The sequence below is a fragment of the Ambystoma mexicanum genome, chromosome 7p (genome assembly GCF_040938575.1).
Source record: "Ambystoma mexicanum isolate Mex_15411 chromosome 7p, UKY_AmexF1_1, whole genome shotgun sequence".
Classification (NCBI taxonomy): Eukaryota; Metazoa; Chordata; class Amphibia; order Caudata; family Ambystomatidae; genus Ambystoma; species Ambystoma mexicanum.
Window position 1 is genome coordinate 58,781,236 of NC_090939.1, and position 27,844 is coordinate 58,809,079.

At 48.5% G+C, this 27,844-nt stretch overlaps 1 protein-coding gene across 1 annotated transcript in view; it reads right to left on the minus strand.

Annotated features, from left to right (window-relative positions):
- The window catches only part of LOC138525687 (butyrophilin subfamily 2 member A2-like), a 130,191-nt gene extending 108,227 nt beyond the window's left edge, over window positions 1-21,964 (minus strand). Inside the window, exon 1 of the mRNA XM_069635770.1 lies at window positions 21,827-21,964. The gene's annotated coding sequence lies outside the window, so the exon portion shown is untranslated. The remainder of the gene's footprint in view (window positions 1-21,826) is intronic.
- Window positions 21,965-27,844: the final 5,880 nt, after the last annotated feature.

Here is a 27,844-nt window from a genome sequence, read left to right on the forward strand (position 1 = left end):
GGAACATTGCCCATGCCCACTCCTTGGTCTCCCCCTCTGGAACATTGCCCATGCCCACTCCTTGGTCTTCCCCTCTGGAACATTGCCCATGCCCACTCCTTGGTCTTCCCCTCTGGAACATTGCCCATGCCCACTCCTTGGTCTTCCCCTCTGGAACATTGCCCATGCCCACTCCTTGCTCTTCCCCTCTGGAACATTGCCCATGCCCACTCCTTGGTCTTCCCCTCTACTCCTTCCTCCCTCTGGCAAAGACCTCCACTGCACCAGCCATACTCACCACAGCTACTTACCAACACTACGCTGGCCGGCTTTCCATGCACAACCGCTCCCCTTTCAGGTTCCTTCTCCTAGCCTTGAACGCTATCATTGGGCTTCCTCTTCCATTCCTCACTGTCTCTCTCTCTCTTGTTCCCTCCTCTTCCCCGCTGCACTCAGTCTAACTGTCCGAGGCCCCCCTTTGTGCCTCCTCTCACTTACACTCTTTCTCCCGACTCACCCCTCTCCATTGGAAGATGGTGTCCATCCCATCCAAAGCCCGCCTTCTAAGCTCACCTTAAAAAATCCTTACTTGCCAAAGAGGTAGATCCGCCTGCCATTTCCCCCCATCGTCCCGACCTGACCCCACCACTGCATCCAGTGCCGTGCAATAATGTCATTTTACCACTCTGATGTTTGAAGCACTTTCCCCTGCTCCACGTTCATATTACCTGTGTAAGTAACCTATCACTTGCATATGTTTTTGCTTGTTATGATTGGTCCTTGGTCTATGCCCCACTTTGTTCACACCCTCATAAACTCGCTCACCACTTGTTCTCATCTCTCTGCTGTCGCGCACGCAGCCTTAAGGGGAATGCCTCCACCATCTCTAAATGTGCTATTGTAATTTATTCATTGCGGATCGAAATTGACATCCCTGTTCTTGAAATAAATGCAAATACAAATGCAGTTGATGGCCTAGTTTTTTTGTTATATATATGTCATTAATATTCTGGTGCTGCAGTAATAAACACTGTGACTTAATAAGTGCTTAATTGCTCTGCACCTAGCATTGGGGTCCATCTCAGCGAATGTTAGCAAATCTACTGGTTCTGCGTTATGATAGAACTTTCAAGTGCTGGGCTTCTGGTCCCAAGAGCACAAGCTACTCATGGAATGTGTGCTTTAATGAGCACCGCAGAGACATGCAACTGCTGTGTTGGGATGCAAGTCCAACGCCCCAAACGTGAGAGAAAGTACCAGTTGAGGAAGTTCCTATAGTTTGGGGAGTGGGTCGTTTGTAGTGTCAGCGACTCTGTCATTGTGCACGATTTCTTTGCCACATGTAAACTGTGTCAGGTGCAGATGCATAACATGTACTATGCGCCACCACACTTAGAGGGCAGGCCATGTGGGGTTGTGAGACAGTTTTGCAGAAAAGTAGTAGCTGATTAGAATTCATGTAGATTTCAGTCAGAGAGAAGTGCAAGCGGCACCTCTGGCAGCTGAAAAGCTCTTATGTAGTGCCACAGGCAAGTAAGCGTAGACCGCTTAAAGAATGCATAAGGAAACATGTGGGTATGTGTGCTAACAGTGATTAGAGGTGTTGCTCACATGGAATGGGTCATATTAGGGGTTGCAGCTGTTGTACCATTTAGATGACTAGGCCACAGGAAATATTTTGAGTTTTCCCAGTGAATTAGGCTTCATTCCTACTTGTCTTTGCTGCTGCACAGACAGAGCCAGCATCCTTGGAGATGGTGTGAAATGCTGCGCAGTGATTGGCTGAGGATGCAATGCGAAGTCGGATGCCAGGATTCGAAAAAAGGATACTATAACAAGTAATATTTCAACCCCTAGCTAGCATTTCAGAAGGCGAAGGGCACAGGTTGATGAGAATGCAGTAATGTTGAAGTGTAGCCAGGAGAAGTTGGACAGGCTGCGACTATACTGCCCCCAATGAAGAATGGCCACTCATTTGGTACTGCAGGAATTGGGGGAAACGAAGATCCTAAATGCAGGAAATATTCCCCTTTAAGTGGTGTCCTAGCTGTGTTTATATAAGATCACTTGTTCCCGTGGTAAGAACAGAAGGATGTGCTTTACAAATGCAACATGTTTCCAAACAGAAGCCGCGATGTAAGCTGTCAGTTGCCCAGCCGCCAGGGTGCCAACCATCAGGGAGTGCCAAGAGTTCCGGTCATATGGGGATGGGGTGAGGTATTTGATTTTGTTGCCACATTGTCTGCACCTCACAAGGGAATTGGTTGAATCTGAGGGGTGAAGCACACCATGAGACACCTGAGGGTGGTCTGACCAATGGAAGAGAAGTCCAAAAGCAACGAGTGAACCTAAGGCTATTAGCCAATGGGGATGGAGAACTTTAGTTGACCCAGACATTAGGTCATTGTCAGAGGGATGGCACTGGTCTGGTCACGAGGGTAGGTTTGGGCCAATAGGGCTACCTAATGTATGGTTTTCTGTAGGGGACAAATAGTGTTGACCATTCAGATCGTAAGGATTTACATGTATCTTGAAACAATGTAAAATTCTTCTTTGTGGGTCTTTCCTAGATATAGTGCCATTTAAAGAAGATATGTTGAATGAAGCTTGCTTTTTTTCTCCAGCTGAGATTTCACGCAATGAAACTTGGTTTTCTAGCAATTCGTTCACTCATTCTTGCTCCTTGGGTTGTTTTTTGTTCATTCAGGATTTTGGGCCTATCCTACAGCTGCGTGGCATTTCTCCATGCCAAGGTTGCTTGCTAACATTTGATACAGACCAGCGCAAACTGGAATGTTTTGTTTTAGGCATCAGGAGAGACCAGGTCTCCGCCTAAATTACCAGTGGAATCCAGACATGGACCCCTTGCTCGCTGTTCTGAGACAGGCACAGCTCCACCTCACTGATGATGCCCAACAAGGCTGAAACATGTGTATGGGGTTGCTGTTGGTACTCTTGTTCAGAGAAGAATTGCATAGCATTTCGGTGCTGGACAGCCCTTGGGCAGGACAAAGACTGATATGCAGGGATATTTCGCCTCTGTGAAAGGGACAGTGAGCTAAAGGCTTGGTTGAGACTCTCCCCGGGGCCATCCACCCAAGAGCAGGTCAATGGGCCGTGTTCGTGCTGGTAGAGAGACTCCCAGACCCCCTTTGATTTGCATTTGATAAAATGGTAGATAATTTATGGACGTAGTCTTATTTGTCCGTTTTGTAAATTCCTCCCCTCCCAGTGTCCCACATGGCTCTTAGTGGAGCTGGACTCTCTTGTGTGAATGTATTTTTTGTTTTGAGGTAAACTAGGTAAACAATAAACTATTGTTGAAACAATGTGTTCGCATGAATGAAAGTTCACAGGTGCAGTAATTACAAAAAATCTGTCACATTCTCTAAAACACTTTTATTCAACCTCTCACTGATTGAAGAATAAAAAACACACTAAGAATAAATAAACACACTGAACCCAGAACCAAACAAAAAAGCATAAGGTGCCATCATGTAAGGTTTTCATTTTAAACAGAAAAGGAGGCAGTTGTGATAGAAGGCATCAGAATATATATTTATTAAATAGACTGTCAGTTGATATTTACATTTTGTGTTTGTTCGAAGTACTTTACATTCTGCCAATAAAAGTATTTAGCATAACAGGCCAAATATTTCTTATAACATTTCACAAAATGCCATAACTCCGGTTACAGATTCAATCACAACTTGGTCAACAGCTTTGTAGGGTCGCCATGGCTAAAATACGATGCCATGGTCCAGTGCAAATTGCAATATAGGAATAAACACAACAAACAAATGCAAATAGCAGTTAATAAGCAAAGTATACAGAATTCCATATGAAATCATTACAAGTGCAACAGTGTTTGCAGAGTAGTCTCTATTCACACATAAAAGCACATAAAGTGTTTTAATTTGACCTGGCTGTGAACTCCTCTTTTCGTTCCTTACTTCTAGTGTCATCAGCAGGCAGGTCATCTTTTTGTGCAACCCATGAATTGACGTAGGGGATGGGGTTGAACTTCTTCACTGGTGGGCCAACGAGGCTTATGAACAATAAGGATGAAATGGTGTCAGAATGCATGGGTGCTCTTGCTGATGTGCGGGTAAGATTGAACCCTTGTTCCCATTCAGCAGTGGAGACAGCAATAGTGTTCATTGCTGTCATGCTGATGGAATGTTGATGTATGCATGATGGACATCTCAGGAGAATGTTGAATGAGTCTTGTTTATGAGTGTTCTATGAATGTCAGTTGGGGGTCTGAGCTGGGAGTGAGGGAATGGCCGGTCAATCTATCCCTATAGTAGCAACCTGTCTCTATCTGATCCTGTGATGTACATACTACAAGTAACTGGATATGTACATATGTAACTTATGTATAATAAAGCAACCTGGATTTACTACAATGGCTCCACAGCTGGTCTGTGTACTTAAAGTTAGAGCCTACCCCACATTTTACAGCCTCGCTCCCGTCCCATTGTAGCTTCGTTGTGCCCAGGTATTCTACAACAGTTTGAAATAGCAACGAGAAAGGGGGGCGGCGTCTGGTTGATAGTTTAATGCCGTATAAGCATGCGATTGGCACAGAGCACAGAGTGGGCAGAAAGGTTATTTCTTAAGGAACAGGCGGGACTGGTGGACTTCTGTTGCTCCCCGTGCCACTTGCACATTTTGGAAGCGTTCTGTCCCGGCGTATGCTATGGATGTATACTTGGTTGGTGCTGCGTTCAGCACCCGATGGACTACTAAATTTGCTATAGGCTTTGTTTTATACCTATGCTTTATTATATCATATTTTAATCCCACCTATTTTTTTATGCTTTTATCTTATTGTTGCCTAAATTGGGTTTACATTAGGTAACATTATAATCACTGTTTTTACTCTACTGGTGTCTCTTAATCTTAGCATGTATGTCAAAGAGGAAAGCGACGACTGAGGCCTCCCCAAAGGAAATTTCCAAAAGGACACTTTATAACATGTTAAAACCCATTAGGGAGGTCAACCTCTTATCTCCGAAATGAGTGACCGGTTGTGCAATACAGACCTGCAACACTTAATCATTGGCATACCTGGTCGTCGCCATGTGCTCCTATTCAATGTGCCTAATCGCCCAGACGCTAAAAGAGCTTCTGGCACTACTTAAACTTACAGGAATGGGTAACTAAATGGGAGTTGACCATGGGTGGACGATTCAGGCTAATAGTAGTGGGGGGTTTAAACCTGCAATGGGAACCAGTCAGAGAATTGGAAGGCTTATGGGGAGATGAGGATGAGGCTTCGGGTACAGGTATGCTCGATGCCCCCCTGCTAAAAAGATCCCATGCTAGTGCTGTGGACACAGTCCGTTCCCTATACGGTCTAGGGTAACGCCCATGTAATGGTCGTTTTCCATCGGACCAACCGGCGAAGGATAGGATACGTATCATGGCCCAATGGTAGGTCTTGGGTTGATAACGCTCTTATCCCTGTCTCAGGTTGGCCCTTGGTTAGTGATTTCCAAGGACTATCTCAGTGGGAAAGTGATCACAACCCCACAGTAATGACACTGACAGGCTTTACCTCTCCCATAATGTCAAGTGCTTCTCCCACCACAGAGGTAAACATGGTGGGGCGCTCCAGACGTTCAGTAAAATGATCAAAATGACTGTGCAATGAGCTAATTCCCATTATTTATGCTTCCATTTTTAACAATATCGAGCATCTCTGTTCCCAGGCATGCTTGGGTCAGGAGGTAGCTCTAATATTTGAGTACATTATGACTAAGCTACAGCCTTTTGTAACAAGCACCCAGAAAACCACGTACCTGATAGAGAGCTAAGGGGAATACCCTCCTCCAGGCTTGCATCACTCCTGTCATGTGGAAGGGTCATTCTGAATCCCTTTATCAAACTTTGGATGTGATTGAGTCTCTAGGCGAGTGTCAATCAGTAGATTGGAGAGCATAGACAATGGCAAGGGGCCCTATTTTCAGTTCTCAGCAAAAGGCTAGAGGACGCATTGAAATCCCTAAAGTCCGGCAAAGCAGCCGGCCCTGAAAAAATACCAGGAGATTTCTTCAAGGAGGAACCAACAATATGGGCTCGGTACTAATGAACGTATTCAATGCCATGGTCGCCCTGAGGAAGATCCCTCGGGCTTGGAGGTCTGCCGAAACAGTCCCAATTTCCAAAAAAGTCCGGCAAGAAAAACCCTGCAAACTATCGGCCCGTCTAACTTTTGAACGTTTCGGTGAAGCGGATTGCCAAAGTCCTGCTAAGATACCTACAGAAATGGGTTGATAGCGAAGGTCTCCTTACACAACTACAAGCAGGCTTTAGGTCTGGCATGAGTACTGTGGACCAGGGATTTTATTTGTATTTTCTCATCCAAAAACACGTGGCGCTCACAACAACAAAACTGTATGTTGTTTTCGTAGATTTGTAAACCGCCTTTGACAGTGTCCTGCAGAGCCTCCTATGGAATGTGTTAATATCCAAGGGTGTCCCCGAGTCATTACTAGCGCCAATCCAGCTACTGTATTCAAACAACTCAGCAACACTAGGTTGGATTTCGGCGGGAGGCGTAACTGCACCCTTTTCCGTCGACAGAGGAGTCCGGCAAGGATGTGTTTTAGCGGCCTTGTTGTTTTGCATTTTCATTAACACAGTAGTGGATGAACTAACCCAGCATAACTTTGATGACCCGCGTTGGGGGCAAGACAAATTCCCAGCACTACTTTTTGCAGACGATGCAGTCCTCTTATACACCACAACTTCAGGGCTGAGAGGATGCCTGTCATGTTTTGTGAAGAGGTGTGCTGACATAGGTCTAGAACTAAATAGTGGGAAAACAAAATCTAGGATCTTTTCCCCAAAGAACACAATACCCAAATCTTTGCATCTGGAAGTGGGAAGCCCCAAAGTAGAGCAAGTTTCATGGTACGACCACCTCAGTATTCGTTTTGCCAGTAACTCTGTGTGGGTTCTACAATTACTCAAGTCTAATGTTGTCCGTGACAAAAGCTGTAGAACCATAAAATAAAATATTTTTAAGCACGGTGGTTGTGCAGTGCACTCTGACTGTATATTTTCAAATCTCAAGCCAAGGCGGCTGCTTCGTGCGGTGCGGAAATTGGGGGATTCTCCAAAAGTGAAGTATTGACAACATCGGAAAACTATTTTCTAAAGGGTACTTCTTTTCTCCCACAAATTGTACCGACACAGCTGTGCGTATGGAATGTAATATGTGTACAATTGCCGAAGAAGCTGCGTTAAGACCCGTTCTTCATTGGATCAGGTTATGGGGCAATCCTGCCCTTAGCAAATATCTTGGAGCCAAGCCCTGCTTGTTGAATATGGACCTGGCGGAATTTAAGGTGGTTTTCACATTAACAGTTTTTGACCTTACATGTTATTGGACCACCCCCAACCTTCTGTCAAAAGACAGCCTTCCCAGCGTGAAAAAGTATTGGACTGACTTCAGGTCAAGGATGATGGTAAATGCATGTTTCCCTTCATCTCATGGCATGGACTTCTTGTGTTCTATGCCATGAACCATACTTGGACATAATTTCCCCAAATTATGCAAGGGCGCTGTATATCGAAAACAGAATTGGCAGCGTAAAGGTCTGTGACTACACCAGCCATTGGAAGCACTCCACGGGTGCAAATTGTCTACTGGCCACATTCTGTGCTAGTGCTTATGTGCTAGTGCTTGGCCTTTGTGTGTCACTGTAGTTCGTCATTTCACGGTCTTCATCAGTGATACCACCCAGCCCCCCTCTGAGTGGAGTGCTTGCTGTCTTGATTTCTGTATGGCTGCCGGCACTAGAGCCGGCGGTCTCATCTAGCGCTTTTTCTGGTTCTTCACAAACACTATATTTGACCTCTTCTGTTTTAGAACCAGATTCCTGTTTACCTCGCTTACTTGTAGGGTCATCCGTTATGCATTTTTCACCACGTTTTGGAAAGTATTCTGTATTTTCTCATGGCCTCCATAAGACATTCTAGGGAAGGAAATTAGAAATAAGGGTAGATGTCATGGGATTCCTTGCAATAGGCACAATGGATACTCATATACCAAAATCATCACTTTATTGTGCCGCTGGGCCCGTAAAGCATTGATCCTCTTCTTGGTGTTCACAGAAAATTGAACACATGATAGAGTGGACTCCCTGCTCACTGTGCTCAGAGAGGCGCAGCTTCACCTCACTGATGAGGCCCAACAAGGCTGAAACACGTGTATGGGGTTGCTGTTGGTACTCTTGTTCAGAGAGGAATTGCCATAGCATTTCGGTGCTGGACTGCCCATGTGGGCGGGACAAAGACTGATATGCAAATAGATATTTCCCATCTGTGAAATGTACAGTGAGCAAAAAGCATGTGCCGCAAACTCTCATCTCAGAACAGGTTATCACGCCATGTTCTTTCTGGAGAGGAGCGCCTGCTACCTTTTTTGAAATATTTGCAAGGAACTTGGGGTTGGTCACCCTAAGTTACGTGGGGGCAACCAGACGTGGACTCCCTGCTCACTGTGTTCAGAGAGGCGCAGGTTCACCTCACTGATGAGGCCCAACAAGGCTGAAACACGTGTATGGGGTTGCTGTTGGTACTCTTGTTCAGAGAGGAATTGCCATAGCATTCCGGTGCTGGACTGCCCCTGTGGGCGGGACAAAGACTGATATGCAAATGGTTATTTCCCATCTGTGAAAGGTACAGTGAGCAAAAAGCGTGTGCTGCAAACTCTCAGAACAGGTTATCACGCCATGTTCTTTCTGGAGAGGAGCGCCTGCTACCTTTTTTGAAATATTTGCAAGGAACTTGGGGTTGGTCACCCTAAGTTGCCAGAGACTGATATGCAAATGGTTATTTCCCATCTGTGAAAGGTACAGTGAGCAAAAAGCGTGTGCTGCAAACTCTCATCTCAGAACAGGTTATCACGCCATGTTCTTTCTGGAGAGGAGCGCCTGCTACCTTTTTTGAAATATTTGCAAGGAACTTGGGGTTGGTCACCCTAAGTTACCTGGGGGCAACCAGACGTGGACTCCCTGCTCACTGTGCTCAGAGAGGCGCAGCTTCACCTCACTGATGAGGCCCAACAAGGCTGAAACACGTGTATGGGGTTGCTGTTGGTACTCTTGTTCAGAGAGGAATTGCCATAGCATTTTGGTGCTGGACTGCCCGTGTGGGCGGGACAAAGACTGATATGCAAATGGTTATTTCCCATCTGTGAAAGGTACAGTGAGCAAAAAGCGTGTGCTGCAAACTCTCATCGCAGAACAGGTTATCACGCCATGTTCTTTCTGGAGAGGAGCGCCTGCTACCTTTTTTGAAATATTTGCAAGGAACTTGGGGTTGGTCACCCTAAGTTACCTGGGGGCAACCAGACGTGGACTCCCTGCTCACTGTGCTCAGAGAGGCGCAGCTTCACCTCACTGATGAGGCCCAACAAGGCTGAAACACGTGTATGGGGTTGCTGCTGGTACTCTTGTTCAGAGAGGAATTGCCATAGCATTTCGGTGCTGGACTGCCCCTGTGGGCGGGACAAAGACTGATATGCAAATGGTTATTTCCCATCTGTGAAAGGTACAGTGAGCAAAAAGCGTGTGCTGCAAACTCTCATCTCAGAACAGGTTATCACGCCATGTTCTTTCTGGAGAGGAGCGCCTGCTACCTTTTTTGAAACACATGATAGAGAAGAATGCTTTCTGGGTGGTGGAGCTGCCTCGGCCATGCTCTATATGTACAATAACTATAACGATAATGATGTGCTATTTAAATAGCTCCTTTATCCAAAGCGATTTACAGAGCACATATTTACATACAATATCACCCAACCGAAATTGGTACTCATTTATCGACCTCAGAAGGATGAAAGATTGAGTTGGCCTTGCCAGGATTCGAACCTGCGACCTGCAGATCACGGTCAGATCGCAGCAGCGAGCGCTCAACCCGCTGAGCTATCTTACAGGCTGGCAGTCAATTATAAGCAGGCAGCCTTATCATATGTTTCCTTTTCTGTATGATTTAAGGCGCTTAGCATTGCCACACATTCTGGTTCGTGGAGTCCAATGATGGGGAGGAAAATAAACTTAGTGTCATGTACCATACTCTTTGGGCTTAAAATATTTCTATATTGATTTACATATTTGTCAGCTTGGCTTATTTTGTAATTTGTGTACATTTCAAATCATCTCTATTAAACCAGAATGTTCTTAAAGCCAAAATGTAACACACATTTCTAACAGTTACTCCTGAGAAGATGGAGTGGATGGGAGAAAAGCTCAGGAGCAACGTGCTTGACCTAAGAGGGGAAGCAAGAAAATGCCGACCTGCACTGGTTCGAAACCAGGTCCCATGTTTAGAGGCTGTATTCCGACATGATGCGCGATATAAGAAACCCAATTGAATTTTGCCTAAATTGCAGAACAGTCTCAAAAGCTAATAATCTCCAGTAGAACACAGGAGAGAGTCCATGCCACATCTACGATGCCGGATACGTATCACACTCCATGCTAATGCAAGATAGCGAAGGCACGGGTACACGACACATCGCACAACACCTCTGCCATTAGAATGCAGATTTCCCCTATGATAAAAATCGGTCTAGCTGGACACATAATGACTACCTCTCTCACATACTCTCTTGCCATCTTCAAAGCACCCATCTTCTTCCCAGCTCGATATAAGGGACCTGCGGGACCAGCGAGGTGAGTCTGAAGTCAGACTTGTATTAATGCATGGCTGTGATGCCTGAGGGTATGATGCAGAGAAATTGGGCCGGTCGAAGCTAGTTTTTGTTTCACGCTCAGAAATCTGAAGGGTCCATATTCTGTTCAGCTGCCCACACCTGTTTCCCCAGAGTGTCCTGCATTTTCCTTATTTGGCACATGGTTGTATGTGCTTCCGGGTCAGGTAGAAGGAAATAAATCGGGATTATCGCTGTGCTACCCATTGTACTTCTGTGACATTGTGCTTTAAATGGAAACACCTCATTTACATTGCCTCTGCCCATTGGGCACACTGGTGCAGTGGGCATCAGATATCACAAATTGGCATTGATGGGACCTTTAGTAGACAATTTCAGGTTATTAAAATACTACATTTTTCACAACTTTCTGTAGCATTTCGGATGTTTTGCTGCACCTCACTGTCGCAATCACGAAAAGGCCATTTATTTTATTTATTTATTTACATTTTCATAGAGCGCCACACGCCCGTGGGCCTCAGGGCGCAAAAAAAAAACAAATAACGAAACCAAGACAAAAAACAAGTGAGTAGCAGTGGGGAGGGAGGGGGGTCAGCAGAGGGGAGCAAGGCTAGGTTCAGCCTGGGTTAAGATTGAACAGGCACGTTTTTAATTCTTTTTTTAAAAGTGACACGTTTCCGGCCATGCGTATGTGTCCTGTGAGTAGTTTCTACTGCAGTGGTGCTTGGTTATTGAAGGAAGTTCCTCCAACATGGACCAGTTTGTATCTAGGCTGGATGAGTGCAGTTCCTAGCTGTTTCGGTGGCTTTGAACTGTTTAAATACAAATACTGGTCAGAGATGGGTTAATTCACATAGTCACTGGGGCACGTTCATATCTCTCAAGGGACATTTCATTTGCATTACATTTTTCATAATGATGGCCCTGTGGGTCGTACGACCATTTCCGGCATTTACGCCAACCAGAGGCAGCAAGCCAAGAACTGTTTCTCCAGCCATGCGGTTTCCCAATGTCTACCGTAATGTACCTCTGAGCTGCCACCACAGAAGGGCAATCAGGTGGTGAATACAGCTTCTCCTGCTCCACAGAAGATAATGGAAGGAAGCACATTCCTTGAGATCAGCGCATTGATACTTACGGGTTTGGGCGCTGTCAATAAATAAATAAATAAATAAATAAATAGGAGGCCTATCGATAAAAAACAAGCTAAAAAAGAAAGCCATATTTCTGCACAATCAATGGGAAACATCTTGCATACGCACATGAAAAGCCACTTAATGTTGACTATTGCCAACCTGGAGAATACACAAGACAACTGCAGCTGTTTTAACAGGCTACAGATCAGTGTAAGGCTCTTTTACTGCAAGGCTTGAATCTGATTCCGAGTCTTGGCCCGCCATTTTAGGCACCTTTTCTAATCCCACTTCCTTTGCCTCCCTTCAAAGGAACACTGCAAATGGTACACAGTGCAATGCATGTGATGAAGGAAGCGAATACCCAGAACAAAACCTAAGGTACTCAGTTGCGCGCGGCATGAAATGCAGTTCTGTAAACCACTGAAGGGCTCAGTGTATGTCTGTGCCTCCCCCACACTGCTGTGAACAGGGAATACCGTGGAAGAGATTCACACACAACTGCTTAAAGTATGTCTTTAGAAGCATGGTGCCATTGTTAGTTTGGGCTATTAGATGTCGCTTGCGACACCTCCAAGCCGAAACTATTGCATTGGAGTACAGATAGGGAGGCATGGCATATGAAGGGGGGGGGGCACAGTCTACAGGTGTTGTTTGATTACAAGCCACCCATGGCCATACTAATCCCTATGACCATTCCCACCCATTCCTGCCTCTGCCTGCCAAAAAGAACTGCTTCTGCGAACTCGCTGAGCTTGCTTTAATCAAGCCTTACCATCTTGCTTTGCAGTCAAAGTACCTGCCAGTGTTTGTTCAAAGCAGTGTTCTGAGAGTTAATGACTTAATTGGAGTTGTAAACAAGCTATTTTACCAGGACTGCCTTCAGCCACTCGGTTGATGAGCAATATGCGTGTCCTTCACTGAAGTTCTGTTTAAAACCAGCATTGGCAAAGCCAACCTCTTTGGCTTGTGCATACGTTTTAAGCCTATTCCAGGCACTGCTATTAGATGCCCAGGTTCTCTGACCATTTTGCACCTGCTCATGGACGTATTTACAACAAGGCTGACGAGGCCCAGGCCTAGGGTGGCAGATTGCCAGAGGAGCGGCATTTTATTGCAGTTTATTTTCAATTTACTGGTTGTCATTTTTTTAATATAAAGTACATTTTGTTTCTCAGAATCTGGCTGTTCCACAACACTACAAGTAATTTTGAGCTGTTAGCAGTCATTCTACTCTGACAGCTAAAGTCCTTCATGGCCAGACTTGTATATATGCTTGATATTTGCAAAATGTATATTATTAAATATTTTTGTTTTTTTATGGAAACGCGTACTAAACCCAGCATGCTTTAAGTATTGAGGGATTCAGTCTTACAACTCTCACAGACATATATGACCATTGGTTTTATTGGTTCCACTTCACATTATCTTTGGAGTTCGTTCTGATAAATACACACCGTGTTAAGTAATCACTTTATATTCAAGTACACGACTTGCATTTTTTAAACCGTTGCAAATATGAGGGTTTTCCCTTCTGAAAGTAAAGGTTAAAAATGATTAATCATTTTACAATTTTAAACGAATACCCATGTTTACGTCAAGCACAGAGTTCCCACAGGTGGCGCTAAAATGATGTTCAGAAGCAAGCACTCATTTTCCTCCCCGGCCCCACATTTCAGAGGTCTTTGGCCCCCCCAAAAGGTGCAAGCATGAAATAGATCATAGAGAAGTTAAAATGGCAAAGAGTCAATCTGAATGCACAAGTGCATCAAGAAGCCTGTGAAAGGATACCCAAAGCTATAGAAGGGTGAGAACAGAAACTGTGTGTGAAAGGTACACATGTTTCACAGCGTAAAGGTGTCCCGTAAAAATGTCCATTCAACCATATTTTCCGAAGCTGCTCAGTGCTAAGCAGGCAAATGGCATCCCTGTTGTGTTTATCAGGTGTCTGATGACATTCTGCTGCACGCTCAGCACTACCAGGAGAACCAGCTGCAAAGTATGTCACACAATGCATAACTGTGATGCTTATGAGTAATCTTTACATTCATTATATTTTAAATACAAGGTTGGACTTTTACTGTGAAACAGTCTATATCTATACCCACACATCTCAAAATGTTCCTATGTACTTTACAGTGCAAAAAACTCTACGGAATTAACAAACATTTTAAAAGACCTTAAAGGAATGGTTCGCACAAAAAATGTTATTGCAAAAACAGATGGGCAATAATAAAAAAAATCGATTGGCACTTTTTTTTTAAGTCCCTATGTAAAATTTTGAGAAAATGAAGCTCAAAATTTTAAAAAGGAAGCACATGAGGGCCTCCATTTTGTGAAATGGATGCCCGCCTGTCCTTGCTTTTGCGGAACTAATGAAGGAAAAGCCAGCCAGCTGTAGTAAACAAAAGCTACCACTGGGTGGCTTTTTCTTTCAATGGTTCCAGGACTCGGAGAACGCAGACCGGAGACTACAGGCAGAAAAGCTGCAGCTGCATCTCGGTAAGTGCTATTTATTTTTTTAAAAAATAAGCACTAGCTGCATTTTTTTTCCTAAGTTTCCGGGCTGGAGGAGCCCGGAAAACTTAGAAATAAAACCGCTGCTTTAAAAACATTGTATTTATGTGTGCGGTAGCTTTTCAAGCTACCGCACACATAAATACAACGTTATTGTGTTTGAAAACGCTGCGGTTTTTCTTTCCAAGTTTCTCAGGCTCCTCCGTCTCGGAGGAGCCTGAGAAACTTGGAAAGAAAAAACGCAGCATTTTCAAACACAACCGCGTTGGGTTTCTGCCTGAAGCTGCTTTCCCATTTGGGGCTTTCGGGCTCCCCACGGGGAGCCCGAAAGCCCCAAATGGGAAAGCAGCTTTAGGCAGAAACCCAACACGGTTGTTTTCTGAAATGCTAAACGCTGCATTGTTTCTGCCTAAAGCTGCTTTCCCATTTGGGGCTTTCAGGCTCCCCGTGGTGAGCCCGAGAACCCCAAATGGGAAAACAGCTTTAGGCAGAAACACTGCGGCATGGAAACACAACCATGTTGTGTTTCTGCTGCCTTGGCTTTCACTTTGGGTCTCCGGTGCTCCCGTGGGGGAGCACCGGAGACCCAAAGTGATAGCCATGGCAGCAGGAACACAAGCGGTTGTGTTTCAAAAACGTTGCAGTTTTTGTTTCCAAGTTTCTCAGGCTCCTCGAGAGGAGCCTGAGAAACTTGGAAAGAAAAACCGCAGCATTTTCAAACACAATAACGTTGTATTTTTGTGTGCGGTAGCTTCAAAAGCTACCGCAAACATACATACAACGTTTTTAAAGCTGCGGTAAAACTGCGGTAAAACTTAGGAAAAAAATGCAGCTAGTGTTTATTTTTATTTAAAAAATAGCACTTACTCGAGATCCAGATCACGAACTCGACCGACCCAAAGACAGCGGCAGCTTTGAAAACAGAACTGCAAAAATTCAACGCCACTGCTGAGCGAGAGGTCAAATTTTTGAGCCGCACCAGTCAAGTCCGCCAATATGGCGAGGGCCAAAAACCGGGTGCACTTCTGGCGAACCTAATCAGAGCCGACAATAAACAATCCCAAATCGAAAGGATCCGAACCAGACAAGGCGAGGTGATCCACACCGACGACAAGATTGCGGAGGAATTCAGACTATTCTACCAAGATCTCTATAGTGCGAAACTCCCAAATGATTCGAACGCCCCATTGGAATATCTAGAAGACACCGAGCTCTACTGGGTCGAACACCACCTACGGGAACCTCTGAATGAACTGATCTCGCAGGAAGAGATTAAAGCAGTCATAAGGGCCCTATCCTCTTCCAAGGCGCCCGGCCCGGATGGCCTAACGGGAGAATTCTATAAAGCATTTGCGGACTCCCTGGCCCCCCTCCTGGCGGCGGTGTACGAAGAGGCACTGGAAGTCGGGACTCTCCCTCACTCCACCTGCGAAGCCAATGTCATCCTGCTGCACAAACCAGGCAAACCGCCAGAAGATTGTGCATCGTACCGCCCTATCTCGTTACTTAACCTCGACAACAAAATACTGGCCAAGGTCCTAGCCAATAGATTGATGCCCCTGATGCCCGCCCTGGTACTAGCTGACCAGACCGGCTTTGTCCCAGGCCGCAACACGACCTTCGGCATCCGGAGAATGTTCAGCATCATCGAGGCACTAGACCCCGCAAGTCAGGCAGCTGCAGTACTTCTAGACGCAGAGAAAGCGTTCGATTCAGTGGAGTGGCCCTTTATGTTCATGGTCCTCACCAGGATGGGTCTGGGAGCCCGTTTCATCAAGCTCGTCTCTCTCCTGTACACCAAGCCACGAGCAAACATCATTGTAGGCTCCGCAAAATCAGCGTCAATAGACCTGCAAAGAGGTACACGACAAGGCTGCCCTTTGTCAGCTTTAATCTTCGCCCTGGTGATGGAGCCGCTCGCCTCTAACCTTCGGGAACACAGACAACAGAGGGGGCTTATCATCGGCCCACACAGGCTCATCGTCTCCCTATATGCCGACGATGTGGCCCTATTCATTCGTGACCCCGAGGTCAACCTGAACCCAGTCATGAGGGAAGTCATTAAATTCGGAGCGGCCTCTGGGCTAAAAATTAATCATTCTAAATCCGTCGTCTTCCCACTGACCAGGGCCACAAAACAGTTCACAGACAAATTCAATCTGATGTGGAATACTGCCAATGTCCGGTACCTGGGGATACAGCTGTCCCTGGACAAGCATGAGGTGTTTCGCAATAACTACGAGGAAGTGGTCAAGACCCTCCAGGACAAAGTTGCACGCTGGAAGACGCTTCCACTAGCGCTCTGGGGCAGAGCCTCCCTGGTCAAGATGGTGGTCCTCCCGAAACTGCTGTATCTCTTTAACAATATCCCCCTGATACTACCGAAAACCTTTCTGAAGAGGCTGAAAAGCTTGGCTCTCGAGCTTCTCTGGGCAGGAAAACCAGCCAGAGTGGCATACTCAACATTGACTCTTCCAGTGCCCAACGGGGGACTGGCCCTCCCAGACTTAGAGAAATACTTTTGGGCTGCCCAGGCACAATACCTCAGCCATTGGTATGCGACTCACACAATCCGCCCTCATGTACAAGTGGAGCGAGCCCTGGCATCGCCCAATCTTCTGACTGCAGTAATCCTTGGCCAGATTCCCGTTCCCAGCCACACTATGAACGCGATGCTCACGACGTACAAAGTCTGGTCAACCCTAGCCCAGAGTCTCGGGGTGCAAACACGGTACTCCCCTCTTTTGCCAGTCAAGTATATCCCGGGAATCCCCCTAACTTCGGAGAAGGTCTATCACCAATGGGTCGAGAAGCTTCATATTCATACTCTAGGAAACCTCTTCACGGAGGAAGGCTTTCTGACACCAGCCCAAGCAAAAATGAAAGGGGGCAACACTGCACTGGACGTTTTCATCTATTTCCGAACTCGCTATACATTTCAGTCCCTCCTGCCAGGCTTCCCGGACCAACCGCCTACCTGGCAACTGCTGCATGATGTTATTCAGGCTCAAGGCGACGGCAGGCTGGTGTCACAAATATACAAAGCACTAATCCCTAGCGCGACCCCCGCCACCGCTCGTGCAAAATCCAGATGGGAAAGTGCACTAAACACAGCCATTTCGGATGAGGATTGGTGCTACGTCCTGAAGCAGAATCAGAAAATCGCTCTTAATTCACGCCTCAAACTCATCCATTTCAACTTCCTCCATCAAACCTACCACACGCCCGAAAAGACCAACAAACACCACCCTGACGCGCAGGCAGAATGCAAGAGATGCGGTTCCCTATCCGCGAACTTCGTCCATCTGGCCTGGGAGTGCCCTGAAATAGCCCCTTTCTGGAACCGAGTGCTAGACACGACGACGGCGATTGTTGTTGAAACCATACATCCGAGACATACAGCCGCGTTGCTCGGCATGACGAGGCTGCTTTCCGCCCCATCCAGGAGGCTGACGGGGGTCCTGTTGACACTTGCTCGAAGAAGAGTGGCCATGTCGTGGGGCCGAGGTCCCCCTCCAGCCTACGCAGCCTGGCGCAAAGACTTGCTCTACTACCAGGATGTAGAAGCGGACTTCATAAAACTCCTACCTCAACACGCTCGCCCACCCGACATTTGGGGCCCGCTGACATCATTCCTGATAAGTGAGGCGGGGCCTCCCTCAGATGACACCTCAGAGTCAGGAGACACACCCCGACGGAACCTCTTCCTGGACAATCCCTCCTCAAACCATGGTTCGGGAGTGGAGTGACGAGCTTCTGAAGAGAGACTGGGCTCGGGCGGGGAGGGGGTGACGGGGTTGGCGGGATGTTCTAGGACGACGGCGCAAAGTTACTTTCCACCCTAATGTGGGTGTGTAGTTGTATAGTGTGTTAAACACCAAAAATAAAGAGTTTAAAAAAAATTTAAAAAAAAATAGCACTTACCGAGATGCAGCTGCAGCTTTTCTGCCTGTGGTCTCCGGTCTCCGTCCTCCGAGTCCCGGCACCAATGAAGGAAAAGCCATCTAGTGGTAGCTTTTGTTTACTACAGCTTGCTGGCTTTTCCTTCATTAGTGCCACAAAAGCCAAAGCAAGCACAGCGGCGGGCATCCATTTCACAAAATGGATGCCCCCATGTGCTTCCCTTTGTGCTTCATTTTCTCAAAATTTTACATAGGGACTTAAAAAAAAAAGTGGCAATCGATTTTTTTTATTATTGCCCATCTTTTTTTGCAATAACATTTTTTGGCCGAGCCATTCCTTTAAATGCAAGCTGTCAAGACCCATAGCCTAAATCACACCCACAAAAGTAATATTGTGCCAGAACGCACACTCCATGGCTCACTTTTACATTTGGATTGTTGGGTGTTTTGAACAATGGCGCAAACAGTAATGATGTAAACAGCATGTACCACTTCATTTGTTATAAAAGGTGCCTGGATTGCGCAGCTACGGGGAATGCTGTTGCTTCCCACACATGAATGTTCAGGGTTGTCCGTATCCATTACTCCACCGTGAGGATGCACGGGCAAAGATTCCAAGAACCTTCTCCAACTGTCTTTACTCTACTCAGGTGTTTATGCCCAGGAAGAGTTTACAAACTTCACTTGTGATGTTGCCATATTTTAATGGCGTTCCAGCCCAAGGGATTGGAGGTGCATCGTCTACAGCAGGTAACTTGCCTTATTTCCATTTTGGCCCCTGCTAACACCAGAGCTGTAACTAGGAGAAGGGGGTTGAGTTCTTTGTATTCAACATTTTGATAAGATGTGCCTGTACCATATGTAAACTTTACCATTTGACAAGGCCGGATGTAGAGATGTAGTTATGTTGCATTTATATTACAGACCAGTCTAGGTGCTTCTCATAGTGACAGCAGACAATTTGTCAGAGAAACCGATATTAGCATTGAAATCAGAATTCCTCATCCCAACCTTCTCTCACTTGTGTCCAGTTGGCAGAAAGTTTATGTTCTCATCACTTGCGCTAAAAGATTGTTTTTCGGACTTACCGGAAAGTAAACAATTAGCCGCAACAATTACCCCGAGTGCACGCAACTGTAGAACACACTGCCTTCTCCAAATCTTGGGCAGCAGAGAACTGTAAACACTCTTTCAACTAACATGACATAGAAGATGACAGGCTTCAATTAACAGAATAACTTTCTAATCCCTGCAACCATAAAAACATCCTTATAATATTATGGAGCCAAAATGGGAGCAAAGGGGCCAGGGACGTCATTCAGCCCTAGGCAACACCGGCCCAATTTAAGCACTCTGCACACCTCAGAGGGAGCTCTAGGCCCCCTGCTGTGGGTGCATACCTGAGAGGCTGCCTGCACCAGAGCCCAGTGCAGTGTGTCTGCACACAGCAGAGCGAGCACTAGAGCCTCGTGCACTGTGTCTGCACACCTCAGAGGGAGCTCTAGGGCCTCGTGCACTGTGTCTGCACACATCAGAGCGAACACTAGAGCCTCGAGCTCTGTGCCTGCACACCTCAGAGGGAGCTCCAGGCCCCCCTGCTGTGGGTGCATACCTGAGAGGCTGCACCAGAGCCCAGTGCACTGTGTCTGCACACAGCAGAGCGGGCACTAGAGCCTCGTGCACTGTAGTCTGCACACAGAAGAGCGAGCACTAGAGCCTCGTGCACAGTGTCTGCACACCTCAGAGGGAGCTCCAGGCCCCCCTGCTGTGGGTGCATACCTGAGAGGCTACACCAGAGCCCAGTGCAATGTGTGCACACAGGAGAGTGAGCACTAGAGCCTCGTGCACTGTGTCTGCACACAAGAGAGCGAGCACTAAAGCCTCGTGCACTGTGTCTGCACACCTCACAGGGAGCTCCGTGACCCCCTGATGTGGGCATAGCTGCGAGGCTGCACCGGAGCCCAGTGCAGGGTGGCAGCACACCCCACAACCTAGTTTCCTAGCTAGAAGCCCGAAACCACCCTCTTAAATCGCAAACAAGATCATGAGCTGCTTGCTGGCTGATGCCCCAGCTCATGAGCTGCTTGCTGGCTGATGCCCCAGCTCATGAGTTGCTTGCTGGCTGATGCCCCAGGTGGCAAATTAACGCTATAATGCATTTTGGCGAAGTCTTGTAGATGTGCAGTTTTGCGGGAGAGGAGGAATATCGGCGGGTTATAAACAGATTTTCTGGGAAATGAATGCTTGGAATTGCTTCTTTTTTTACCGTTAGTCTACACCAGTGAGTGCGCAATACATATGGCGACCCCCCTACAACCTCTAAGCACCTATTCTCTGCCCCCCTACACCCTCTAAGCCCCTCTCCTCTGCCCCCCCTACACCCTCTAAACGCCTCTCCTCTGCCCCCACTACACCCTCTAAGCCCCTCTCCTCTGCCCCCACTACACCCTCTAAGCCCCTCTCCTCTGCCCCCACTACACCCTCTAAGCCCCTCTCCTCTGCCCCCACTACACCCTCTAAGCCCCTCTCCTCTGCCCCCACTACACCCTCTAAGCCCCTCCCCTCTGCCCCCACTACACCCTCTATGTCCCTCTCCTCTGCCCCCACTACACCCTCTATGCCCCTCTCCTTCTCTCCCCCGATGCCCCGCACCAGGCGCGCAACGCCATTAAGATAAAAGCTAATCCGGCTTCAGCCCCCTTCCAGTCCCCTCAAAATGTGAGCTGAGGGGCGGGGCTTCATTACTTTTCTGTTAGTCATAGGGGAAAGAAGTCTTTCCTGGAACCGGCGACTTTAAAGTTTGACTTCGTTTGTGCATAAAAATGTATTTTTACAAACGCAGCAAAACTTTAGAGCTGGCAGTTTCAGGAAAGGCTTCCCTCACCCTCTGCCTAACATCAATGGATGGACGCCTCAGCCCCCTCCCCGCGGATGCGTGCGGACATTATATGCTCTTTCCCGTCTGAGGGGGGGGGCTGATGTGCACACTTGCTTCTTGTGAGGCAGAGACACGAGGAAAGCCTGTGCAGTGCATGTGAGCTCATTGTGTGTGCATGTGTGTGTGCAAGGAGTGTGTAAGTAATGTGTGTGTGTAAGTGTGCGTGTATGATGTATGGGGGCTGGGTGTGCATGTACACGAGCGAGTGTATGGTAAATGGGATGTTTAAATGAGGGAGGGAATGTGTATTTGTGTGCGCGCCTTTGTTTAATGCTGGGCTGCTATCATTTAATACGTGGGCCCCGTGCCAGACAACCCTTGGGGTAGAACAGAGGGGGCGGAGCCTCCGAGTTTGCCACGACCGTTTTCTAAAGTGGCCCATCACCCCCCCACCCCCGCCCCCCCAAATGTAGGTTTCGTCGCGCCTCTGACCCGCACTGATTATTTGGGCATGAGATTACCGTTCAGGGGTGCACACCGCCACCTTACAAGGTTCACAATGAGCGCCATGTGAGAAATAAAAGTGATACGTGGATTATGCCCCGTCTGTTCCTCGGAGCAGCGGATGCTCCCTCCGTGTAACGCGCACATCTCCCCCGTAGCTGTGGTTTCTGTTTCCCACACACATATCCCCCGCAACAGGTGCTTGGAACCGCGAGCTATTTACCTGCTCTTGCCATCTACACGGATAGGTCTCTGCAGTAGGTCCTCCGCCCACTGAGCTGTCTCACTGGGTGGCTGGAAAGTGAAGGACACGGGCCCCCTGAGTGCTTGGCCTATCACTGCACAGCACACTGCTGCCTGTTTATCCGCTCTCCTACCTGGGCTCAGCTGGTCCCGCAGAAGGCGAAGGAGGAGGCTCGGGGCTGGGTGCTCCTGGTGGGGGTGGAGAATGGACAGGTGCTGGAGACGAAGTGATGACTGGCACCTTGGGTGCATTTACTCCATCGGAAGGCACAGCTCTGATTGGCTAATGCAAGTGGCACTGCAGTGTGACAGGTGGCGATGGCAGAGCCAGCCCAGGCCTGCCACACTACATCTTCAGGGGAGGGGTGAGGAGGGCAAAGCTCCCTGGGGCCCTCCATAAAGCACCCCTTGCTTGCAGACGTGAACTCCAGCACAGCAACACTGGGAGATGGATGCATGCAGACATCTGGCATAGGGTGGCAGCGCCCAGTGCCCGCTCACAAAGTACAAGGACCACCGGGTCCAAGAACATAGCAATGGGCTGGGAGCCTGAGGACAATCCCGTGCAGGAGGGCTAGTGCCCCGAGAACAATCCCCTGCAGGAGGGCTAGTGGCCTGAGAACAATCCCGTGCAGGAGGGCGAGTGCCCCGAGAACAATCCCGTGCAGGAGGGCGAGTGCCCTGAGAACAATCCCTTGCAGGAGGGCGAGTGCTCTGAGAACAATCCCGTGCAGGAGGGCGAGTGGCCTGAGAACAATCCCCTGCAGGAGGGCTAGTGGCCTGAGAACAATCCCGTGCAGGAGGGCGAGTGCCCTGAGAACAATCCCGTGCAGGAGGGCGAGTGCCCTGAGAACAATCCCCTGCAGGAGGGCGAGTGGCCTGATAACAATCCCCTGCAGGAGGGCGAGTGGCCTGAGGACAATCCCGTGCAGGAGGGCGAGTGCCCTGAGAACAATCCCCTGCAGGAGGGCGAGTGGCCTGAGAACAATCCCGTGCAGGAGGGCGAGTGCCCTGAGAACAATCCCCTGCAGGAGGGCGAGTGCCCTGAGAACAATCCCCTGCAGGAGGGCGAGTGCCCTGAGAACAATCCCGTGCAGGAGGGCGAGTGCCCTGAGAACAATCCCGTGCAGGAGGGCGAGTGCCCTGAGAACAATCCCTTGCAGGAGGGCGAGTGCTCTGAGAACAATCCCGTGCAGGAGGGCGAGTGCCCTGAGAACAATCCCCTGCAGGAGGGCGAGTGCTCTGAGAACAATCCCGTGCAGGAGGGCGAGTGCCCTGAGAACAATCCCGTGCAGGAGGGCGAGTGCCCTGAGAACAATCCCGTGCAGGAGGGCGAGTGCCCTGAGAACAATCCCGTGCAGGAGGGCGAGTGGCCTGAGAACAATCCCGTGCAGGAGGGCGAGTGCCCTGAGAACAATCCCGTGCAGGAGGGCGAGTGCCCTGAGAACAATCCCGTGCAGGAGGGCGAGTGCCCTGAGAACAATCCCGTGCAGGAGGGCGAGTGGCCTGAGAACAATCCCGTGCAGGAGGGCGAGTGCCCTGAGAACAATCCCGTGCAGGAGGGCGAGTGGCCTGAGGACAATCCCGTGCAGGAGGGCTAGTGCCCTGAGAACAATCCCGTGCAGGAGGGCGAGTGCTCTGAGAACAATCCCGTGCAGGAGGGCGAGTGCCCTGAGAACAATCCCCTGCAGGAGGGCGAGTGCTCTGAGAACAATCCCGTGCAGGAGGGCGAGTGCCCTGAGAACAATCCCGTGCAGGAGGGCGAGTGCCCTGAGAACAATCCCGTGCAGGAGGGCGAGTGCCCTGAGAACAATCCCGTGCAGGAGGGCGAGTGGCCTGAGAACAATCCCGTGCAGGAGGGCGAGTGCCCTGAGAACAATCCCGTGCAGGAGGGCGAGTGCCCTGAGAACAATCCCGTGCAGGAGGGCGAGTGCCCTGAGAACAATCCCGTGCAGGAGGGCGAGTGGCCTGAGAACAATCCCGTGCAGGAGGGCGAGTGCCCTGAGAACAATCCCGTGCAGGAGGGCGAGTGGCCTGAGGACAATCCCGTGCAGGAGGGCTAGTGCCCTGAGAACAATCCCGTGCAGGAGGGCGAGTGCTCTGAGAACAATCCCGTGCAGGAGGGCGAGTGCCCTGAGAACAATCCCCTGCAGGAGGGCGAGTGGCCTGAGAACAATCCCCTGCAGGAGGGCGAGTGGCCTGAGAACAATCCCCTGCAGGAGGGCGAGTGCCCTGAGAACAATCCCGTGCAGGAGGGCGAGTGCCCTGAGAACAATCCCGTGCAGGAGGGCGAGTGCCCTGAGAACAATCCCGTGCAGGAGGGCGAGTGCCCTGAGAACAATCCCGTGCAGGAGGGCGAGTGCCCTGAGAACAATCCCCTGCAGGAGGGCGAGTGCCCTGAGAACAATCCCCTGCAGGAGGGCGAGTGCCCTGCGAACAATCCCGTGCAGGAGGGCGAGTGCCCTGCGAACAATCCCGTGCAGGAGGGCGAGTGCCCTGAGAACAATCCCGTGCAGGAGGGCGAGTGCCCTGAGAACAATCCCCTGCAGGAGGGCGAGTGGCCTGAGAACAATCCCATGCAGGAGGGCGATTGGCCTGAGAACAATCCCATGCAGGAGGGCGATTGGCCTGAGAACAATCCCCTGCAGGAGGGCGAGTGCTCTGAGAACAATCCCGTGCAGGAGGGCGAGTGGCCTGAGAACAATCCCGTGCAGGAGGGCGAGTGCCCTGAGAACAATCCCGTGCAGGAGGGCGAGTGCCCTGAGAACAATCCCCTGCAGGAGGGCGAGTGCCCTGAGAACAATCCCGTGCAGGAGGGCGAGTGCCCTGAGAACAATCCCGTGCAGGAGGGCGAGTGCCCTGAGAACAATCCCGTGCAGGAGGGCGAGTGGCCTGAGAACAATCCCCTGCAGGAGGGCGAGTGCCCTGAGAACAATCCCGTGCAGGAGGGCGAGTGGCCTGAGGACAATCCCCTGCAGGAGGGCGAGTGGCCTGAGAACAATCCCCTGCAGGAGGGCGAGTGGCCTGAGGACAATCCCATGTCAGATTATAGGGGAGGATAGGAGTCTGAGGGCAATCCCCTTCAGGAGGACTAATGCCATTAGAGAATCCCCTGTCAGAACATGGGTAGGACTACGAGCCTGAGGACAATCTGCTACAGGAAGGCTAGGGGGCTGTGGTCAATAGGAGCAACTAAGGGCATGACATCATTTCCATGTCAGAATATAGGGGAGGAACAAGAGCCTGGGGACAGTCCCCTGCAGGAGGACTAGCGGCCTTGAGGAGAATCCCCTGTATGAATATAGGGGAACAACAAATACATGATGACAATCCCCTGCCTCAATAGCGAGGAGTGCTAGGGGCCCAAGGACAATCCCGGCAGGAATGGAGAGGAGGGCTGCACTTGTGCCTTGCTCTGGCCTGATTCACAGCAACTGCTCTACCATTGGCACAGAGCAGGTTCAGAGGTCACAGGTTCCATCTTTGCAGCTGTAGTGACATCCAAGTCTATGTAGCATGGGGGCTGCATTTAAAATATGCACACGTGTTCCAAAAACTGCATAACATTGAATATCCTGTCTTCCTGGCATGCTAAACTTTAAATATAAGCCATACCTGAGTTACGGTATGGTGGACATTATCACTCAGGGTTATCCCTGCCACATTACATTTATACTGCACACGTGTCATTTCTGTGGGCCCAGTTCAATTGTGGAAGGGTTATATGTATTCCACCAGACAGGCCAGACCATCCCCTACTGGCAGGAATGTAGCCTGGTGGGATTACCTCTCTTTGTTCCTTTGTAAGGGCAGGTCACACCCTTCTCCCAGGGAACAGCCACTCCACAGTATGCTGACCTGGGAACAGGAATCAAAGGGCACACCCATTCATTCACAAAGAGCCAAGTTTCACAACAGGGGGTGCATTTCTAAAGGCCTTTCTTTCTATTTAGAAGGAAGGGGTGGGGTTAGAGTAGGCAGGGGAACTCTGTTCAAAGGTGAATCTCTCGTCCACTCTTTCCTGTCCACTCCACAATTATAATGACGAACTGGACCAATAGATCGAGGATGACAGTCTACTCTTACTCAATTATTTACTCAAAAAATTATTTTATTTCATCACATAGATTAGAGTACACAGTCAATTATTCATATCTAAAAAATGCTCACAATCTTTTATCCCATCAATCATACACATTCATACCTAGAATTTCTCTAGCTAAATCAATACATGGTATCATCATCGGTATAACCATCTAGCACAGTTTGATTAACACAATCTTCTTGAACACCCTTTCTTATGTACAGGTGTGTCTATCTGTGTATGCCACAGAAGATATACAAGTCGACACGTGTTTCAGTCGGTTATGCAGTGCTTAACATCTATTGCCCTTGTATTGATCCCAACTTCATCAGGACAGAAGCAATGTGCCAAATATGTCTGGCTTCAAAGTAGACGAAGTGAGAGACATCATCGATAAAACATAATAGTAAAACCTATTACCATCATTGTATATATTTGTCATCCTTGCTGGCATGTGTCCCCTCCACATCCAGTAGAACCAAGCACTTTGGGTGCCATGTCAGAAGGGAAAGGTCCATTCATTACAAGAGCAGGGATTGAACCCCTAAACGGGGCTAGCTTTAGTCCAATCGCCTGTGGGCCTTTGCTTTAAAAAGAAGGGGTCTCCCACCACTGCTTTGAAACATCTTGGGAATCATCTTTAAGCATCTTTGGATCATCACTTGAGAAGATTGCACTGGACCCTGGTGGGAGAGCAGTCCTTTCAGTTGTGAGGTGAAGGTAAGGGTTTGAAGGCTGTGGAGAGCTCTGTCCTCTAACCATCCCAATGGACCATTGGGGGTGATCTGGTGCTCCAACAGGACCTGCCTCTCCGCCAGCCACAGCGATACCCAGGACTTCACCATGCTGGAGGACCCCTGCAATTTTGTGCCAGCCTCTCCCGTGTTTGGGAGCCAGAGAACAAGGACCCATCCTGTCCTTGAGTCCTTGGAGTGGGACTCACAGCAACCTAAAAAATGACATGCTGCTGGAGAAAGACCACCTCTCTGCCAGCCACAGAAGTACCCAGGACCTCACAGGTTTAAGGAACCCTGCAGTGTGTCTCCACCTCTCTTGTTTTTGGGAGCACAATAAAAGGACTCATCTTGTCCCTGAACCCCTAGATTGGGACTCACAGCACCCTGAGAGCCAAGACAGCTAGGTCCCTATTGTTTTTCGCTAATGAACTGCTTAGAGTGTGTTTCAAGAACTGTCCAACACATTAGAACCAGCAGAACCCTCCGTTTCTGCCTTTTGCTCTTTCCCTTTGCACAGCACCAAGAAGTCTGCTAACTGCCCCTAGGACGCTAGAGACTTGTTAGGGTACGTTTAACCTTTTTTGCTAACAAGTACATATCCTTTTTAAAGAACATTGTTGCTTTTGCTTGCCTTTCACCCCAGAATCATCACCCAGAGTGCTGCACTTACTATCTCTGCTTATTCTCTGTTCTTTCCTCAGGGGTGGATTTTGTGTAGCTTGTTTCTAGGTAGTTATTATTGTACCTGATGTGTTTAAAATGTATACATGTTTATAGAACCTTGAGTTTTTTAACAAAGTGTGATACAACTTTACACACCATATTAGGTATACGCAAACATATATTACAGATTGAAGAAAACCTATACAGTTAAAATGTTGATATTATACATTTAGAAGCGTAGTGTACTCCTTCAATACAATTAATTGTGGAATTCCAAATCGTACTCAGCGCATTAGCTAATAGAAATGATTTGCCTGATACAGAGTAACTTCAAAATGGGTCATAAGTTATTTTATGTATGTCACATACAAAGTTATGCTCCGATTGGGGGGGGGGGCTGGTAGTCCAAGAAAATACCATCGCCCATCTCCGCAAATGTGAATAAGTCGCTGCCACTTGGTCTCCCTAAGATAACTAATTACTTAGAGGTGGCAACACAGGGTGATGCAAAACT